The sequence below is a fragment of the Ranitomeya imitator genome, chromosome 9 (assembly GCF_032444005.1).
Source record: "Ranitomeya imitator isolate aRanImi1 chromosome 9, aRanImi1.pri, whole genome shotgun sequence".
Taxonomy (NCBI): Eukaryota; Metazoa; Chordata; class Amphibia; order Anura; family Dendrobatidae; genus Ranitomeya; species Ranitomeya imitator.
This window is the reverse complement of record NC_091290.1, coordinates 45,330,725-45,348,306: the sequence shown is the minus strand read 5'-3', so window position 1 is coordinate 45,348,306 and position 17,582 is coordinate 45,330,725. Positions and strand designations below refer to the sequence as shown.

General features: G+C 43.9%; 1 protein-coding gene across 1 annotated transcript in view; it reads left to right on the top strand.

Moving 5' to 3' along the window:
* The first annotated feature begins 4,046 nt into the window (after nucleotides 1-4,046).
* Nucleotides 4,047-17,582, top strand: part of SLC25A22 (solute carrier family 25 member 22) — a 96,536-nt gene continuing 83,000 nt past the window's right edge. Inside the window, exon 1 of the mRNA XM_069739768.1 lies at nucleotides 4,047-4,265. The gene's annotated coding sequence lies outside the window, so the exon portion shown is untranslated. The remainder of the gene's footprint in view (nucleotides 4,266-17,582) is intronic.

Sequence of the window (17,582 nt, the reverse complement as noted above, 5' to 3'; positions counted from 1 at the left end):
TGGTTCTGTGTCAACATCATGTTGCCTGTGGAGGCTGTGGGGACATACTGCATGTGTGGGGACATCATACTGTGTAGGCAGCTTTAGCCGTTCCTTCTGGGATCTCTGCACGGTGACTCCAGGCTCCAGAATGCTGCTGTACCACAGGATTAATTTGGGCAATATACGTGTAGTTCTGTGCCCTCCAGTTCTGCTATGGGGCTTGCAGCTGTCCACAGCCTCGGGCTCTGCGCTCTGGCTCCTCAGAGGCCCACTCGCAGCCTCTTTGAGCCCTATTCTCTCCTCTGTGCTCTTTTCCCTTCAAAGTCTTCTCCAGACTAAACTGACTCCTCCTCCTGACCAGGTAGTAGAGAAAAGGTAAGGCTGACAGCACTCGCTCAGAAGGGCGCTCGTTCCTATTCCAGGGAACCAACCTGGATAATCCGAATAGTCCAAAAGAAGATGAACAGCGCTCCAACCGGGTGTCGTAGTATCAAATAAATCTTTATTAATCGCGTCTTCATGGATTAATAAAGATTTATTTGATACTACGACACCCGGTTGGAGCGCTGTTCATCTCCTCCTCCTGACCAGGATCTTTATTCAGGGAAGCTGCCCTAAAACCAGGTTTTGAGCTCCCCCACCCCCCTGGCCTGGATTCAGAAGGTGCTGTGTGTGTGGTTTACCTGCCAAAGGAATTCCCCTTGTTTCCAAGCATAGCACTACCCTCCCCGAGAGGAAGGCAGCACTACTGTGGTACCCAAACTACTGGGGTGCCTCACATGTGTGGGACATCATACTGTGTGTGGAAGTGTGGGGACATCTTAGTATGTGTGTGTGGTTCTGTGGGGACATCATATTGCGTGTGTGGTTCTGTGTGGACATCATTCTATATGTGTGGGGATATCATAGTGTGTGTGTGGAGCTGTGGGGACATCTTAGTGCGTGTGTTGGGACATCATACTGTGTGTGTAGCTGTGGCTACACCATACTGTGTGTGTGGGCTTCTGTGGGGACATTATACTGTGTGTGTGGTTCTGTGGCGACATCATACTGTGTGTGTGGTTCTGTAGGGACATCATACTGTGTGTGTGGTCCTGTGGAGACATCATACTGTGTGTGTGGTTCTGTGGGGACATCATATTGCCTGTGTGAGGCTGTGGGGACATCATACTGCATGTGTATTGGCCTCATACTGCATCTGTGGTTCTGTGGGGACATCATAGTGCCTGTGTGAGGCTGTGGGGACATCATACTGTGTGCGTGGTTCTGTGGGGACATCATACTGAGTGTGTGTAGCTGTGGCGGCATCATATTGCGTGTGTGGTTCTGTGGGGATATCATACTGCCTGTGTGAGGCTGTGGGGACATCATACTGTGTGTGGGGAGCTGTGGCGGCACCATATTGCGTGTGTGGTTCTGTGGGGATATCATAGTCCGTGTGTGGTTCTGTGGGAACATTATAGTGTGTATCTGGTTCTGTGGGGATATCTTAGTGCATGTGTGGTTCTGTGAGGACATCATAGTACATGTGTAATTCTGTAGGGACATCAAACTGCATGTGTGGTTCTGTGTCAACATCATGTTGCCTGTGTGAGGCTGTGGGGACATACTGCATGTGTGGGGACATCATACTGTGTAGGCAGCTTTAGCCGTTCCTTCTGGGATCTCTGCACGGTGACTCCAGGCTCCAGAATGCTGCTGTACCACAGGATTAATTTGGGCAATATACGTGTAGTTCTGTGCCCTCCAGTTCTGCTATGGGGCTTGCAGCTGTCCACAGCCTCGGGCTCTGCGCTCTGGCTCCTCAGAGGCCCACTCGCAGCCTCTTTGAGCCCTATTCTCTCCTCTGTGCTCTTTTCCCTTCAAAGTCTTCTCCAGACTAAACTGACTCCTCCTCCTGACCAGGTAGTAGAGAAAAGGTAAGGCTGACAGCACTCGCTCAGAAGGGCGCTCGTTCCTATTCCAGGGAACCAACCTGGATAATCCGAATAGTCCAAAAGAAGATGAACAGCGCTCCAACCGGGTGTCGTAGTATCAAATAAATCTTTATTAATCGCGTCTTCATGGATTAATAAAGATTTATTTGATACTACGACACCCGGTTGGAGCGCTGTTCATCTCCTCCTCCTGACCAGGATCTTTATTCAGGGAAGCTGCCCTAAAACCAGGTTTTGAGCTCCCCCACCCCCCTGGCCTGGATTCAGAAGGTGCTGTGTGTGTGGTTTACCTGCCAAAGGAATTCCCCTTGTTTCCAAGCATAGCACTACCCTCCCCGAGAGGAAGGCAGCACTACTGTGGTACCCAAACTACTGGGGTGCCTCACATGTGTGGGACATCATACTGTGTGTGGAAGTGTGGGGACATCTTAGTATGTGTGTGTGGTTCTGTGGGGACATCATATTGCGTGTGTGGTTCTGTGTGGACATCATTCTATATGTGTGGGGATATCATAGTGTGTGTGTGGAGCTGTGGGGACATCTTAGTGCGTGTGTTGGGACATCATACTGTGTGTGTAGCTGTGGCTACACCATACTGTGTGTGTGGGCTTCTGTGGGGACATTATACTGTGTGTGTGGTTCTGTGAGGACATCATACTATATGTGTGGGGATATCACAGTGTGTGTGTGGAGCTGTGGGGACATCTTAGTGCGTGTGTTGGGACATCATACTGTGTGTGTAGCTGTGGCTACATTATACTGTGTGTGTGGGGTTCTGTGGGGACATTACACTGTGTGTGTGGTTCTGTGAGGACATCATACTGTGTGGGGGAAGCTGTTGACCAAGGTACATCTATACTTACTAAATATGCTTAAGGTTGATTAACAGGAGCATATGATTTATAAACTTTATAAAAAGCAGTAAATTATATGGTGTTGATTTGCTGTTACTGGTAAGAATACAGGTTACAAGAAGTCCTATCAGAACATATATTAGCAATAGCAGCCAGTCAACATTCTCCGTTCTGCTAATCTGAAAACTGTCTCCTCAGCTGCACTTCACAAACCACTAGGGGGCGCCTCACTGCTGCATGTTTGAAAGCACTTTGGCGCTGTGTAGCAGTATTTTTATTATTATATGTTTTCCATTATTTCATATTTGTATTTTCTATTATTCTTATTTAGCATTATTTGCACAGTTTATGATATTGGGGTATACATTATAATATTACCCTGTATGTAATCTATACACACCCTCTGAATTAAATTAGATCTGATTGGCACTTGCATGACTTCTTAGCATCAGCTCCATCTTCCGTATGAAATGCTATCACACCGAGAAGATGGTGCAGATATCAAATACAAGTGGAGCATTGTGATATATCAGCGCATAACCATCATATTTCTGTAGCCAATTTGATTAGAACCGGACAGGTAAGATAAGCTACAATTGGGGGGTAAGTAATGTAAATAATACCTTTTATTCTGAAAAAAAAAGATGTTATTCCCTGAGCACCGAAAATCAATAAAAAGATTTTGGATCTTTCTGATATGAAGATATTATCTGCATTCACTGTGAACTGTAAAATCTGATCATTACATTTATAATAGACTCTACAAGTTTTTCCAGCTATATGCATTTTTTTTTTTTTTGGCGACGGTGGAAAAAGCGTTCCGGTTTTTTTTTTGGACTGTCCGGGAATTTCGGGTTGGTTGGCATCCCTGATCTACTCTGTTGACGTTGCACCTCGCTCCGGTATCAGTAGAGGGTGCCACTATCCTGCTTCATTATCCGTAAACCCTGGCATTTATTTTTATTGGGTCAAATATCACTTTTCCAGCTCAGCCGATAAGAACAAGTGGCAGATTGTCTGAGGCTGCAGATTTTCGCTGTGTAAAAATTAACTTGAACTGCTGACTTCCGCGAATTATTCGACACTTCCCCCTCGTGAGGTGCACACCGGCGGGGCTCAGTTTCTATATTACACAGTATAGAGCACTTCCTTTCTAGATCTCCTCCATCGCTCTTCCTCCTCGTTCCCATAAAAGATCAATTTTATTTTTTCTGGTGGTTTTTTTTTTTTTTAAATATCTCCCATCTGGTGTCCAATCGATGAGTGGTGCCCTGCTCCTCTCCTTGGTGTCACACCTCCTCTCTCTGCTGTAGGGGCAGGGTTCCTTTCCTCACCCTCATCTCCCTCCTCTCTGTATCTCTCCTCCTCCTCCTCCTCTTCACCCTCCTTCTGTCTCCCTTCTACACATCCCTGGCCTCCTCTACATCAGGGAGTGGATTCGTGCTACATCTCAGTGACAAGGACCTCTTTGGCCAGCAGCGTCACACAGCAGGTAAGATGTCGCGGGAAGCCACGGTCGTGGGGCCGCGTAGAGGAAATGGGGTGTCTATGTTCAGCGCAGGCTCGTGATCTGCGGAACCTTCTGCTGCAGCGATGTTACTTATTCATGAGCATTATTTAAATCCCATAAACCCTCGTCACGGTCATCGGCCAAAGGTGAATATTTGCCGGCTCGTTCCATAGAGCCCTGGTGCACATGTCCCCGAACCATCCCAGTAACACCTCGGATCTGCGGAGAATTAGAACTTTTCTTGTCTAATTGCAGTTTGGTTGATTTCGTGGTTTACGAGTGCATTCACCTTCCATCCGTATACTCCTGTAGTTACTCTTCATAGCCCTGGGCAGAATAAGTCACCCGCCAGCCTATCACTCATTTCATCCAACGCTTGACTTTATAGTCCGTTAACATGGAGATCCTTGGCCGCCCATCCTTGATCTTGCACTAGTTAACGAGAAGAAACCCGGTGGCCCATTTAGTTCCAAACCATAAAGATTAATTTTGCGTTTCTCACACTGGATGAATGGAGGGATTCTTCCCGTAGGGTATTGATGGAGAACTTTTACTTAATGGGAACATTGGGTTAACTTACCTATAATAAATCCATGCCAGCTATGCATGCCCCGCAGTGATTTGGGGCCCGAGTAATGGTTTTCCTATCTGATTTCAATGCCCTTGGTTGTACTTTAATTTCCCAAGGTGCCTTTCTCTTTTTTTCCCCCTTCTACATTGGGCATATTTTTCCAGTTTATTGTGAATAGAGGATAGAAATAAATGCATATACATAGTCACAATAGCACGTCAGCATGAATATACTTTATCTGTAGGACATAGGGTGAGTCATAAGGCAACACAACTCCCAAATAATGTCAGGGAGCAGAATGATTCTCTATAATACGGTGATAATTAATGTAAAGATGAATGTTACAGACGCGTTCAATAAAGGGCAACATGGAAAACCAGAATGATATAATGATATTGGCTCGAGATGACTCATAATGCAATTCTGCATGTATAATGTATAACATAATCCGCCCATTCGACCTTCTGAGCAAAGTCTTATACTAAGGGCTCGCTCACACAAGTGTATAAACCAGACAAATGTTATCCGATTTTTTATCGGACAGCACTCGGAACAATGTTATTCAATGGGGCAGTGCTGCTGTTAACCGATTTTTTTCCACTGATCAAATCTGTCCCGTGAAAAAAAAAAAATCACAGCATGATGTGATTTTACTCCAAAATAAGATGGGTGCAAGAAAAAAAAATATCGGATGTTATATGGAGACACAGTATAGAATCCAATTTTTACGGATACATGACAATTCTGCAGCACCGATAACTGTCAATGGTCCAGTAAATGGTTAATAGCTGCTGAGTAAAAATATGGATTAGAGCAAGTGAGAAAAAAGTCATCTCGCTTTTCTGGATGAAAATCAGATTGATTTTTTTGTACATTCGCGGAACCCCAGCCTAAAAGAAATGTTTCCACTATGGTGGATCCATTTCTAATACATGGAAGCTGTCTATGAACAGGTAAAAATAATAATAATTATTATTATTATTTTATTTTATATAGTGCCAACATATTCCGCAGCACTTTACAATTAACATCTGACCCAAAAAGAAAAAGAAAATTAGGGAACCAAAAAAAAAGAATACTGGTTTTGTTCCCGTCAGCATTTTTTAAGAAAAAAATTTGGATTAAAAAGCCAAGTCAGGTGCAAAAAAAAACAAACAAAAAAAACCCCTTTTATAGGATATGATCTAAAAACTGCATAATTTGGATTTCTTTTTTATTTTTTTTTAGCTAAATGCGACATCTAATGGCTATGAACATCCAGACTCTTACCTACGTACATGTAGTTTGCAGCCATGTTGTGTCGAGAATCTCTCTGTTCTGATTGTAACCTCTAAGTTCTGTAAGAAAATTAAAATCTTCATAATACGATGGATGGGTATTATAACGTAAGGGCGGGCGCTGTTTATTTTTTTTCCTATAATCATATTTTGGACATGTATCATGGTACAAAAAATCTCATAATACAATGGATGGGTATTATAAGGTAAGGGCGGGCGCTGTTTAGTTTTTTTTGCTATAGTCATATTTTGGACATATGTCATGATACAGAAAATCTCATAATACAATGGATGGGTATTATAAAGTAAGGGTGGGTGCTGTTTAGTTTTTTTTTCTATAATCATATTTTGGACATACGTCATGGTACAGAAAATCTCATAATACAATGGATGGGTATTATAAAGTAAGGGTGGGCGCTGTTTAGTTTTTTTTCTATAATCATATTTTGGACATATGTCATGGTACAGACAGGCTAATGCTTATAGATTCATTACAGATTACATGGAACCTGTACAGATGGTGTTTTCCCTCCTGGGAGGAAAGAAATCTGATATATGTATATTTCGCTAACCGTTAAGAATAAGCATCTGTACAGACAATGGTTTACTGGAGATGGAGCTATACATGGTGTATATGTTGTAGATCATGTACTAGCTCCAGGGCACCAATCCCCCTTGACACAGATGCCCCTCAGCTTATATGCATAATTTACTCGTACCAATAGGAAGGGGTTAAAAAACAACTCTGCTGCCCCTACCTCTGGGGGAGGTGAAATGTTGGACAAGTTGAAATTTATCATCTAATGTGTATGGTGAGCTGTCTCACCCATTAGATAAACGGGGCTCGTGTTGCTCTTCTCCATTGATGTCTATGAGATTAATGGAAAAAATGGAGCCTGGGTTTGATTGACAGGTAGGACGGGGAGTAGAGGGACTTATGTTTTCCCAATATGTTCGCGGCCAAGATGCGGTACCCCCAGCTGTCAGACATTTATGTATATATGTATAATACATGTAAAGCGCCATGGAATAAATGGCGCTATAACAATAAATAATAATAATAATAATGGGATAATGTATAACGCTCCCTACCTGTGCGGGATGGGTATGGAGGATATGACGACCTTGGTCACGTCATACGCCATTCTTTACGACATAGGAAGTTATAGAAGTGTCAAACATCTCATTTTGGGTATTCTCATTATTTTGGGTCAATTCTACAAAGAAGGGTTCAGGGCTTTGTACATGACACAATGCAGAATACTAAACTATTACAATAATGGAATCCCTGGCCAGCAGATACATCAGAATAATCCATCCCTTTAAGTCGCTGACAGCAATGATTTAGGGATTATGTTGCAGATAATCTCCTTGATAAATAAAACTTTTATTTATTCTCAGACTTATATAATTTGTGAAAAGCTTCGATTTCCAAAAACTAAAAGGTAACATTTTAACTAGGTCATATTTTAGGTCTGCAGTAGAGTCAAAATGACAAGTGTGCCCCTCTGTCCAACTGCTGTCACACGCCATTGAATACTGCATGTTTGCATTGTTCCTCCCGACACATGGCGCTAAGTCGTCTCACCTATCTGTGAAAATAATCCGAGAGCAGCATGTTATAGACAGAGAGACCCTGATTCCAGCCATGTATCACTTACTGGGCTTCTTGCTGTAGTTAGGATATACAGAGCTCAGCATTCAGAGAACTGTTAGATCTGCAGCAAACAAAACGGTGGTTTTATCAAAATTGCAGCAAGTAGCCAAGTAAGTGATACATCATTGGAATCAGGGTCTCTGCCCTACATCATGCTACTCTCATATTACATGGTGACAAATTCCCTTTAATGTCAGAAAGGAAGGCAGGATTGGATTGGTCAATTTTTTTTTTCAGCAGGATGTGGGAATCAGGACACTAATCTGTACAGATATTAGAGGATATACTAAGCTCTGGGAAGAAGGATGTCTTTTTTCAACAGTGAAAGACATTTTTGATTTTTTGGAAATATTTAGTAGTGAAGACTTGGGTGAGACCTTGGAGGTTGGGAAGAAGATAGTGGTATTGAGTGTAAAGCCAGATGCACACATTCATCACTCATGGTGCGAGTATGGACAGAGATGTTCGGAGCAGCCGCCGGTCTCCTGACCCAAACTCATCAGTCTTGCAGGCAAATATGAGGCTTTTAAGTCTGGATCACGGTGGCCATTACGTGGCTATCTGTACTGGGACCGTGAATGTGGAATGTCCGAAACGTTTTCATGCTAGGTAAGTTATATGACTGGTGATGTGAAGCTCGATATCATGATTAAAGGGCTCTAAGGCTACGTTCACATTAGCGTTGTGCGGGGCTGCGTCGGGCGCAGCCGTGGCGACGCATGCGCCATGCGACCCTATATTTAACATGGGGGACGCATGGACATGTGTTGTCTTGCGTTTTGTGATGCATGCGTCATTTTGGCGCAACAGAAAACGCTGCATGATGCAGTTTTTTCTGCGCCAAAAATCATGCAAAAATGAACGCATGTGTCACAAAAATCTGCGTTTTTGCATGCGTTGTGCGTTGTGTCGCCGACACAGCACCGCACAACGCAAATGTGAACGTAGACTAAGAGATATGTCCTCAAAGCTATTGTTGTGGTACAGCAAGATCTTTATAAAAGACTCCATCTTTGAGAATGTTATTACAGTGGATTGCGAAAGTATTCGCCCCCTTGGCTTTTTACCTATTTTGTTACATTACAACCTGTGTTTAAATATTTCTGGTGCAAGCAATTACCTTGATAAGTCACATGTTCAGTGACAGGACGTCCCCCTGTGTGCAATATGTGTCACATGTCGGTCAGAATATACACTTTAACTTTTCTGAAAGGCCAAAGAGGTTGCAACACCAATAAGTAAGAGGCACCACTAGCCAAACACCATTATGAAGAACAAGGAGATCTCCAAACACGTTTTTGAGAAGTACAAGTCAGGGTCGGGTTATAAAAAATATCCCAATCTCTGATGACCCCCAGAGCACCATCAAATCCATTATAATCAAATGGAAAGAACATGGTACCACAGCAAACCTGCCGAGAGGGCCGCCCCCACAAAAACTGTCAGCCCGGGCACGGAGGGCATTAATCAGAGAGGCAGCACAGACACGTAAAGGTAACCCTGAAGGAGCTGCAGAGTTCCCAAGAAATGACTGGAGTATCTGTCCATACGACCACAATAAGCCGCACACTCCAGAGTTAACCTTTATAGAAGAGTTGGCAGAAAAAAAAAGCCTTCACTTACACGCAAAAATTGTAAGGCTCTTTTTAAGTTTGCCAAAAGACGTGTAAGACTCACCAAATGCATGGAGAAAGATGCTTGTAAACGCTATGTCTGGTGCCAAACCAACACAGCTCATCAGCCCAAGAACACCATTCCCACAGTGAAACATGGCGGTGGCAGCATCATGTTGTGGGGATGTTTTTTGGCAGCAGAGACAGGGAAAATAGTCCGAGATGGATGAGCAAAACCTGTTTCAGTCTGTCAGTGATTTGAGACTGGGACGGAGGTTCACCTTCCAAAAAGGCAATGACGCAAAGCAAACCGCTAAAGCAACACTCAAGTGGGTTAAGGAGCAATGTGTAACTGTTTTGGAGTGGTCTAATCACAGCCCTGACCTTAATCCAATTGCGAATCTGTGGTCAGGCGTGAAGATTGATGTTCACCAGAGGAAACCAGCCAACTTAAAGGAGCTGGAGCAGTTTTGCCTTGAGGAACAGGCAAAAATCCCAGTGGAAAGCTCATAGAGTCTTATTCAAAGTAACTTGCAGCTGTAATTGCCGCCAAATGAGGCTCAACAAAGTACTGACTTTATGGGTGTGAATAGTTATCCACACTGAAGTTTTCAGCTATTTTGTCCTATTTGGTGTTTGACTCACAATAAAAAGAAAACCAAATGTTCACAGTTGTAGACATGTTCTGTACATGAACTGATGCAAATCCTCAAAAAAAAAATAACAGCGAAATTCCAGGTTGTGAGGTAGAAAAACACAAAACATGCCAAGGGAGTGAGTACATTCGAAAACCACTGTATATAATACCATACTTGGCATGAGTAAATCACCCTAAAAAAACAACAAAAAACATTTCTGGGTGGTTGTCTCAGCTTTTCTGCACTAAGGACTACAACAGTATAGGCTATTACTATGAATATTTTCAAAAAGACCACCATTATGAGACGATCGCCCCTTTATCTAAACCAAAATTCCCCTGATACATGTTAAAGGGAACCTGTTACCCCCAAAATTGAGGGTGAGCTAAGCCCACCAGCATCTAACCTCTGTTTCTCATCTTTCAGGATACATCGGGGGCTTATCTACAGCATTACAGAATGCTGTAGATAAGCCCCTGATGCCGGTGGGCTTAGCTCATCCTCGATTTTGGGGGTGACAGGTTCCCTTTAAGTACCATTATATCATATCATTCTGGCCCTCTTCTTAGAGAAGATCATCCTTAAAAAAAAAAACAATTCAGTGGAATTTTAGATCATCGATATCAGATCGGTAACGAATACAATATCCCCCCATGTATCGACCAATCCTAAGGCTAAGGTCACACAACCGTATTTTTTCTCACCTGAGAAAATTGATCCGATTATACTAATCACACTCTGATCAAACTGATCATAGATTGATCATACTTTGATCCAATTTTCTCAGATGATAAGATGGTAAAAAAAATTTCTCCTTCTTGTCTGTCCGTGAAAATCTCACTGCACTCAGATGTCATCCAAGTGCAGTACATGGTACCAAGATATTTTTCTTTCCTGTATCCAAGTGCAGTCTAATGCATGACTGAGTGCAATCCGAGTATTGGATGCAAATCGAGCATGTCGCCATTTTTTTCTCTGACATTACTATCATTGTAGTAGACAACCCCTGTAAATGTATAGTTTGGTGTTTCCAACCTAAGTCACTAATACTAAATAATTTTCAACATGTCCCACCAATTACCTTCGTGTTTAGGGTCTTTCAGAAGGACAGCGTGAGATGAGCTGGGAGCCAGAACGTTCCGATTATACCTGCTATTAAGCTCTAGATAAACCCCAAGAGATTCTGTGCACCTGAGCCGCTGCAATAATGAAGTACAAGGAGGGAAACGTGAGAGATTGAGCGATGGGCGCATATTACATTACCATCAGCACAGATGTGCTCCTCTCCCATGCCCACAGCCAGCGCCAGACTGTGCAAGAAGATTAGGAATCAATCATTAAACAAGAAGAAATAAGCTGAAGATTTATTTTACACAATATTTAGAAGACGTGATCGTGACCCTACGTGATTTTACTACGTGTTGCTGTGCACAGGCTAGCTCCTTAGTGGGGCATCTGATGGGTCATACCATTATGTTTCTCTCTGAGAGCCTCCTGTATGCCTTGGTATAGATCGGAGGACATACAGGGGTACAGTATGGCTCCATAGACGTCTGTGGGTGCCGCATGACAGCTCCATAGACGTCTGTGGGTGCCGCATGACAGCTCCATAGACGTCTGTGGGTGCCGCATGACAGCTCCATAGACGTCTGTGGGTGCCGCATGACAGCTCCATATAATTTGTCATGTCCTGTCCTATCTTTACTCCAAATATGTGACACCAAATTCTACTTTCATTAATCGCACAGGTGCCATGGCTGATGCACCACATTTCGGCACCCTACCGCGCCACTTGCTTGCAGCACATTGATGAACGTTCCCCGATGTTCTCTTACGTCTTCGTGAAATGCTTCATCTGGGACAAGTGAGGCGACGGAAAGGATAGAAATGGTGAACATTGTTTAGGCTGCTACACAGTTTAACAATGTAATAGTTGTGCGTATACAAGATAATGTTACCGTTCTGAGGGAGAGTGCACGTTGGCAGAAGAAGCTGTGGAACTGGCTCGTCGGGTCCTGCCACCTAGGGCTTTTCCAACCTCTTTGTGCATATGTGTATATCAGATGGCACATGTTCCATGCACCATTCACAATATATCAAAGAGATGATCCATGACTTTTTTCTTTTACAATGTTTCTAAGCGCTAACAGGAGCCTGGCGTTGATCTCTGCCTGTGCTGAGCACTCTTCTGAAGCTTCTGTTGATGTCACTTCGACAGAGCTCTGATCTATAGACGGGATGTACCTGCTGATGTCATGCTGATTGGCAGCCGGCTCCCCACTGCTAACTGCGGGGAGCTGGTTGTCAATCAGCATGACGTCGGCAGTCACAGCATGCCGATAGAGCAGCCCAGAAGAGAAGTTCTGTGGACATGAAGCAGCTGAATCACCGGCAGGAGCGGTCCATGACTGGCAGCGGGAAAAACAGGCTGGTAGTTGCCTCAGTTAGACTAGGTTCACATTGCGTTAGTGCCATCCGTTTAACGGATCCGTTAAACGGATGCGCTAACGCTGATGCACAAAATCTCTTTTTTACTACAATCGCGCTAACACATGCGCTAATGCATGGTACCATTGTGTTGGCATGCGTTAGCAATAGAGGTCTATGCACAGCAAACACGTCCGTTCGTTGTGCGTTAGACCTAACGTACCCAAAATCACATAGTAACGCATCATTTCTAACGCATGCCAATTTTGATATGCGTTAGGATGCGTTATGCTATTGAAGGCTGTGGGCGCGTTAATGGATCCGTTACATAACGTTAGTGCCGCTAAGTAACGGATCCGTTAAACGGATCACCCGAACGCAATGCGAACCTAGCCTTAGCAACAACCTGCCTGTTCATTTTTCAGCACATAGTAAAATAAAAAACCTGGACAACCTCTTTAAGCCCAAACAACCACGAGAATTAACACTAGAAACACCTTGGAGATGTCTCAACAATTTCCATTTTTCCATCTTGTCTCATGGTCTTCCATGGTGGTATTTCACATGCAGTAATTACACAAGGCTTTTAATTCAGAATATTATACACAAAGCCGTATATTCTTTGTTAGGCCGGAGTCACACTAGAGAGGAATACGGACGAGTGCTATTCGAGAAAAAAAATCGCATAGCACTTGGACCACTGTTAATCTATGGGGCAGCTCCCATCATCGTTATTTTTCTTGGCCGTATTATACTTGTGAGAGAAATCACAGCATGCTGTGATTGTCACCGACACTCGGCCGAGTCTCGCCAATGCAAGTCTATGGGTACGATAAAAAAGTGGACACCACACGGACCATCAGTGTGACTTGCGAGAAATACGCACACATTTTCCTCATTTCACCCCATTGAGCCATTAAATTCAGTGGGGAAAATCAGTGAGAAATGTAAAGCCATACACATGTCACACGGATGTCATACTTATACATAGGTGCGAGAAAATCGCAGGATCGCATTGCAAACGGATTACATATGGATCACGATATGGAGAACATTGGTGCGAATCTCGGCCTAGAGAATTGGACCAATTTTTCATATGGCAAATGTGACTCCAGCCTTGGAGCAGTATTCCCCAAACAGTAACTATTGGGCCCCTATATAAGGCTGCCCAGCTAGTGACAGCTGTAAATGCTATTATATCCTAGTGCTAACAGTGATGTAAGATCCATCTGACCTGGTTACTGTTTTTCCAAAAATGTCAATAAACCAATAACCAATAATAAAGCCCAGTAACTATTGGGCTGCCCAGCTAGTGACAGCTGTAAATGCTATTATATCCTAGTGCCAACAGTGATGTAAAATCCATCTGACCTGGTTACTGTTTTTCCAAAAATGTCAATAAACCAATAGTAAAGTGAGTAAAAGAACTTTGTAGTATAACTTAGAGGTAAGGAGAGTGAGGTGCACTCAACGCGCTGAGAGACTAGGCAGATCGTGCTGTAGCTTCAAGTAAGTTTATTCCACTCCAGTGTTGGAATAACAGCCACACAGCTCAGTACTGTTGTGTAATGTCTTCCATGCTATGATGACTCAGTTTCGGGACTCAGTCTGGTCACCTCTTGTGGCTTGATCGGTTTTATCTATGCTGAGCCACAGCCTGTTTGGTCTCTGTCCAGCTGCTATAGTTCTCTTGTCTTTGCTTTTCTTTCCTTGATTTTGTTCTATTCTGGTGTCTCTCACTTCCTCATTTGGTTGTGTTCTATCCCATCTTGGGGGGCTCTTTAAACTCACCTTCTACCTGCATTATTTGCTGACTATACTTCAAGATAGATGGGTGTTTGGAGATCCAGCTCCTCAGGGATTATTTTGCCTCGTTAATCTCTGTTGCTTTTCCTGCAGTTTGATTGTGAGTCTTTCTCCCCAGCACTCTTTCACGTTAAGGATCTGGGAGGTTTCCGCATATTCTGTTTTTTTTTTGTTTCTTCTTATTTTCCTCTTTTTTTATGCCAAAAGAACAAAACAAGTAAAATTACAGTTTCTCCTTCTCAATACAATTTTAAAGAGAACCTGTCACACCGTTTTTTGAGATTGAGATATAAATACTGTTAAATAGGGCCTGCGCTGTGTGTTACTATAGTGTATGTAGTGTACCCCGATTCCCCACCTATGCTGAGAAATAACTTACCAAAGTCGCCGTTTTCGCCTGTCAATCAGGCTGGTCAGGTCGGGAGGGCGTGTTCACAGCGCTGGTTCTTCCTCAGCTTTACGTTGGTGGCGTAGTGGGGTGCGCCTGTTGAAGTGACTAATCCACTGTGGGCACGTGAACAAGCAGCGCGCGATCTGCGCTGTCATCCCTTTCGTCGGTGGGGGCGGCCATCTTCCTGGGGCCGCGCGTGCGCAGATCGAGTGCTCTGCTGCACGGGGCTTCAGGAAAATGGCCGCGGGATGCCGCGCGTGCGCATTAGAGATCGCGGCGGCCATTTTCCCAAAGCCGAGTTTGCATCTCGGCTTTGGGAAAATGGCCGCCGCGATCTCTAATGCGCACGCGCGGCATCCCGCGGCCATTTTCCTGAAGCCCCGTGCAGCAGAGCACTCGATCTGCGCACGCGCGGCCCCAGGAAGATGGCCGCCCCCACCGACAAAAGGGATGACAGCGCAGATCGCGCGCTGCTTGTTCACGTGCCCACAGTGGATTAGTCACCTCAACATGCGGACACCACTACGCCACCAACGTAAAGCTGAGGAAGAACCAGCGCTGTGAACACGCCCTCCCGACCTGACCAGCCTGATTGACAGGCGAAAACGGCGACTTTGGTAAGTTATTTCTCAGCCTACATGGGGAATCAGGGTACACTACATACACTATAGTAACACACAGCGCAGGCCCTATTTAACAGTATTTATATCTCAATCTCAAAAAGCGGGGTGACAGGTTCCCTTTAAAGATGGACAGCACACAGATAGTACTCTGATGGCATCCATATAAATTCAGTGATTTTCACAGACCAGTAGACTTGTATGGCCGGGATTACACATATGCGAGATACGGCCGAGTCTCGCAGGTGAAAACCCAGCTCTGGCGCCGGCACTCCGGAGCGGAGCGTGCAGCCGCATAGCAATACATGGAGCCGCATGCTCCGCTCCGGAGTGCCGGCGCCAGAGCTGGGTTTTCACCTGCGAGACTCGGCCGTATCTCGCGTATGTGTGATCCCGGCCTATGGGTGATTTTAATTCATGATTTGGATATGTGGACATCGTCATAGACTATAATGGGTATGTGCTGTATCTGTGAAAATGGAAACCTGATTGATGCCTTAAAGACATTTTCCTTTAATTCCCTAAATCCTTGTGCAAGTTAACACCATCTGTCATATCTGCAAATGGCATGTGAGAAAGAAAAGGTTCACAAACTTTGCCTTAGGCGACCGAGATCCCAGTCTATTACTAATCTCACCACAGAGATCCAAGTGGCTCCGGCATTACAATATATTCTTGGACCATAACAATAACTGTGCAGCAGCTGCTGCATCTAATGTGTTTGTTTTTTCATTCTGAGAAGACACATCGTATACCCAGAACTCAGCCGTAACATTATTTGATCATGAATCTGCTTAAGCTCTTATATGCTGGATTTATATAAATCCTCAGTTGTAATATGGAAATGTAGAGTTTAGTTCAGAGATTGCATAGAAAGTAATTTTTTGATGGCCAACAGAGCAGTCCCTGTGAGTATTCAGAACACATATTAATAGCACTTGTAGGTCTATGGGGAAGAACATAATTTTAGTGCTGTCCAGTAGGCACAGAAGAGTTATTTAAAAAAACAAGATGTGCCCTATCCATAGAATTGGGGATAACTTTCTGATTGCTAGGGATCTGACTGCTGGGAACCTCATCAATCTCAAGATTGAGGCTCCAGAATCCTAAGAATGGAGCTCTCGATTCCTGCCTTGAATGGAGCAGAGCATGCTCGAACTCTGCTCCATTGTCTATGGCACTGATGGAAATAGCCAAGCACTGTACTCAGCAGTCACATTAACGATGAATGGAGTGGATGCTGAAATGGCACACCTTCCCACTAATCAGGACAGGGCTGCATAGTCGTGTTTTGGGGGGTTCAGAGCCATGAACTTGGGATCCTTGAGGTTTGATCGCCAGCGATCAACGAGTTATTCTTTATCCTATGGATAGGGGATCACTTGACTTTATGTGAATACATCTTTAAGTCCCTGATTCATTATTTGCTTTTTTATTGTCTTTTTTTGTCTTGATTTTTTTTGCTTTGGCAGATTTTGCTCCTAATTCGTCAAAATGGCTCAGTGGGTGCAGATCACATTAATAAAAATACTATGTAGTACCATCAACATAATGCATTGTAAAAAATAATATACTATACAGTGCCAAATGATTCCTCCTGTAGCGCTCAGATAATGTCAACATACCGTAATGTACCGTAAATGACAGCCCTATACATAAAATAATATAACAATGCAATACCATGTCAAAGTAATACAACTATACCACCAACTTACTAGGGCAATTGATGTGCTCTGTGCCACGTCTCAGATTGCACACCCTTTAAATGGATTTTCCAGTGGTATGGTATCATTGATCTATCCGGAACAGAGGGCATCAATATTGGATTGGTGGGGGTCCGACACCTGACATTGCCATTGATCAGCTTTTTCCAGCGCTGGCAGTGGCCAGATGTATACAGTGTACTGAGCTGGACACTGCAGCTCCATCACATTTAGGATGGGGCACTACAGGGATACTAGAAGCAGATCCATAATTTCCCTTGGGATCAATAAAGTGTATCGTATCGTATCGTATCTGGCAGCAGCCACTAGACGGTGGTATTCTGTTTCCGGAGCTGGAAACAGCTGATTGGTGGAGGCGCCAGGCGTAGGAATACCACCGATCTGATATTGATGACCTTTCCATAAAACAGGTCATCAGTATCACAGTAGTAGAAAAACCCTTTAAGAGGAATTTGTAAGTAGGATCAACCCTCCTAAGCCGTCAAAATGGGTATGCAGGTCATAGGAAGCTGAATAAAATGATACCTTGATATCTGCGATCTGAAGTGTTATCATAAAGAAATCCACATTTTTCT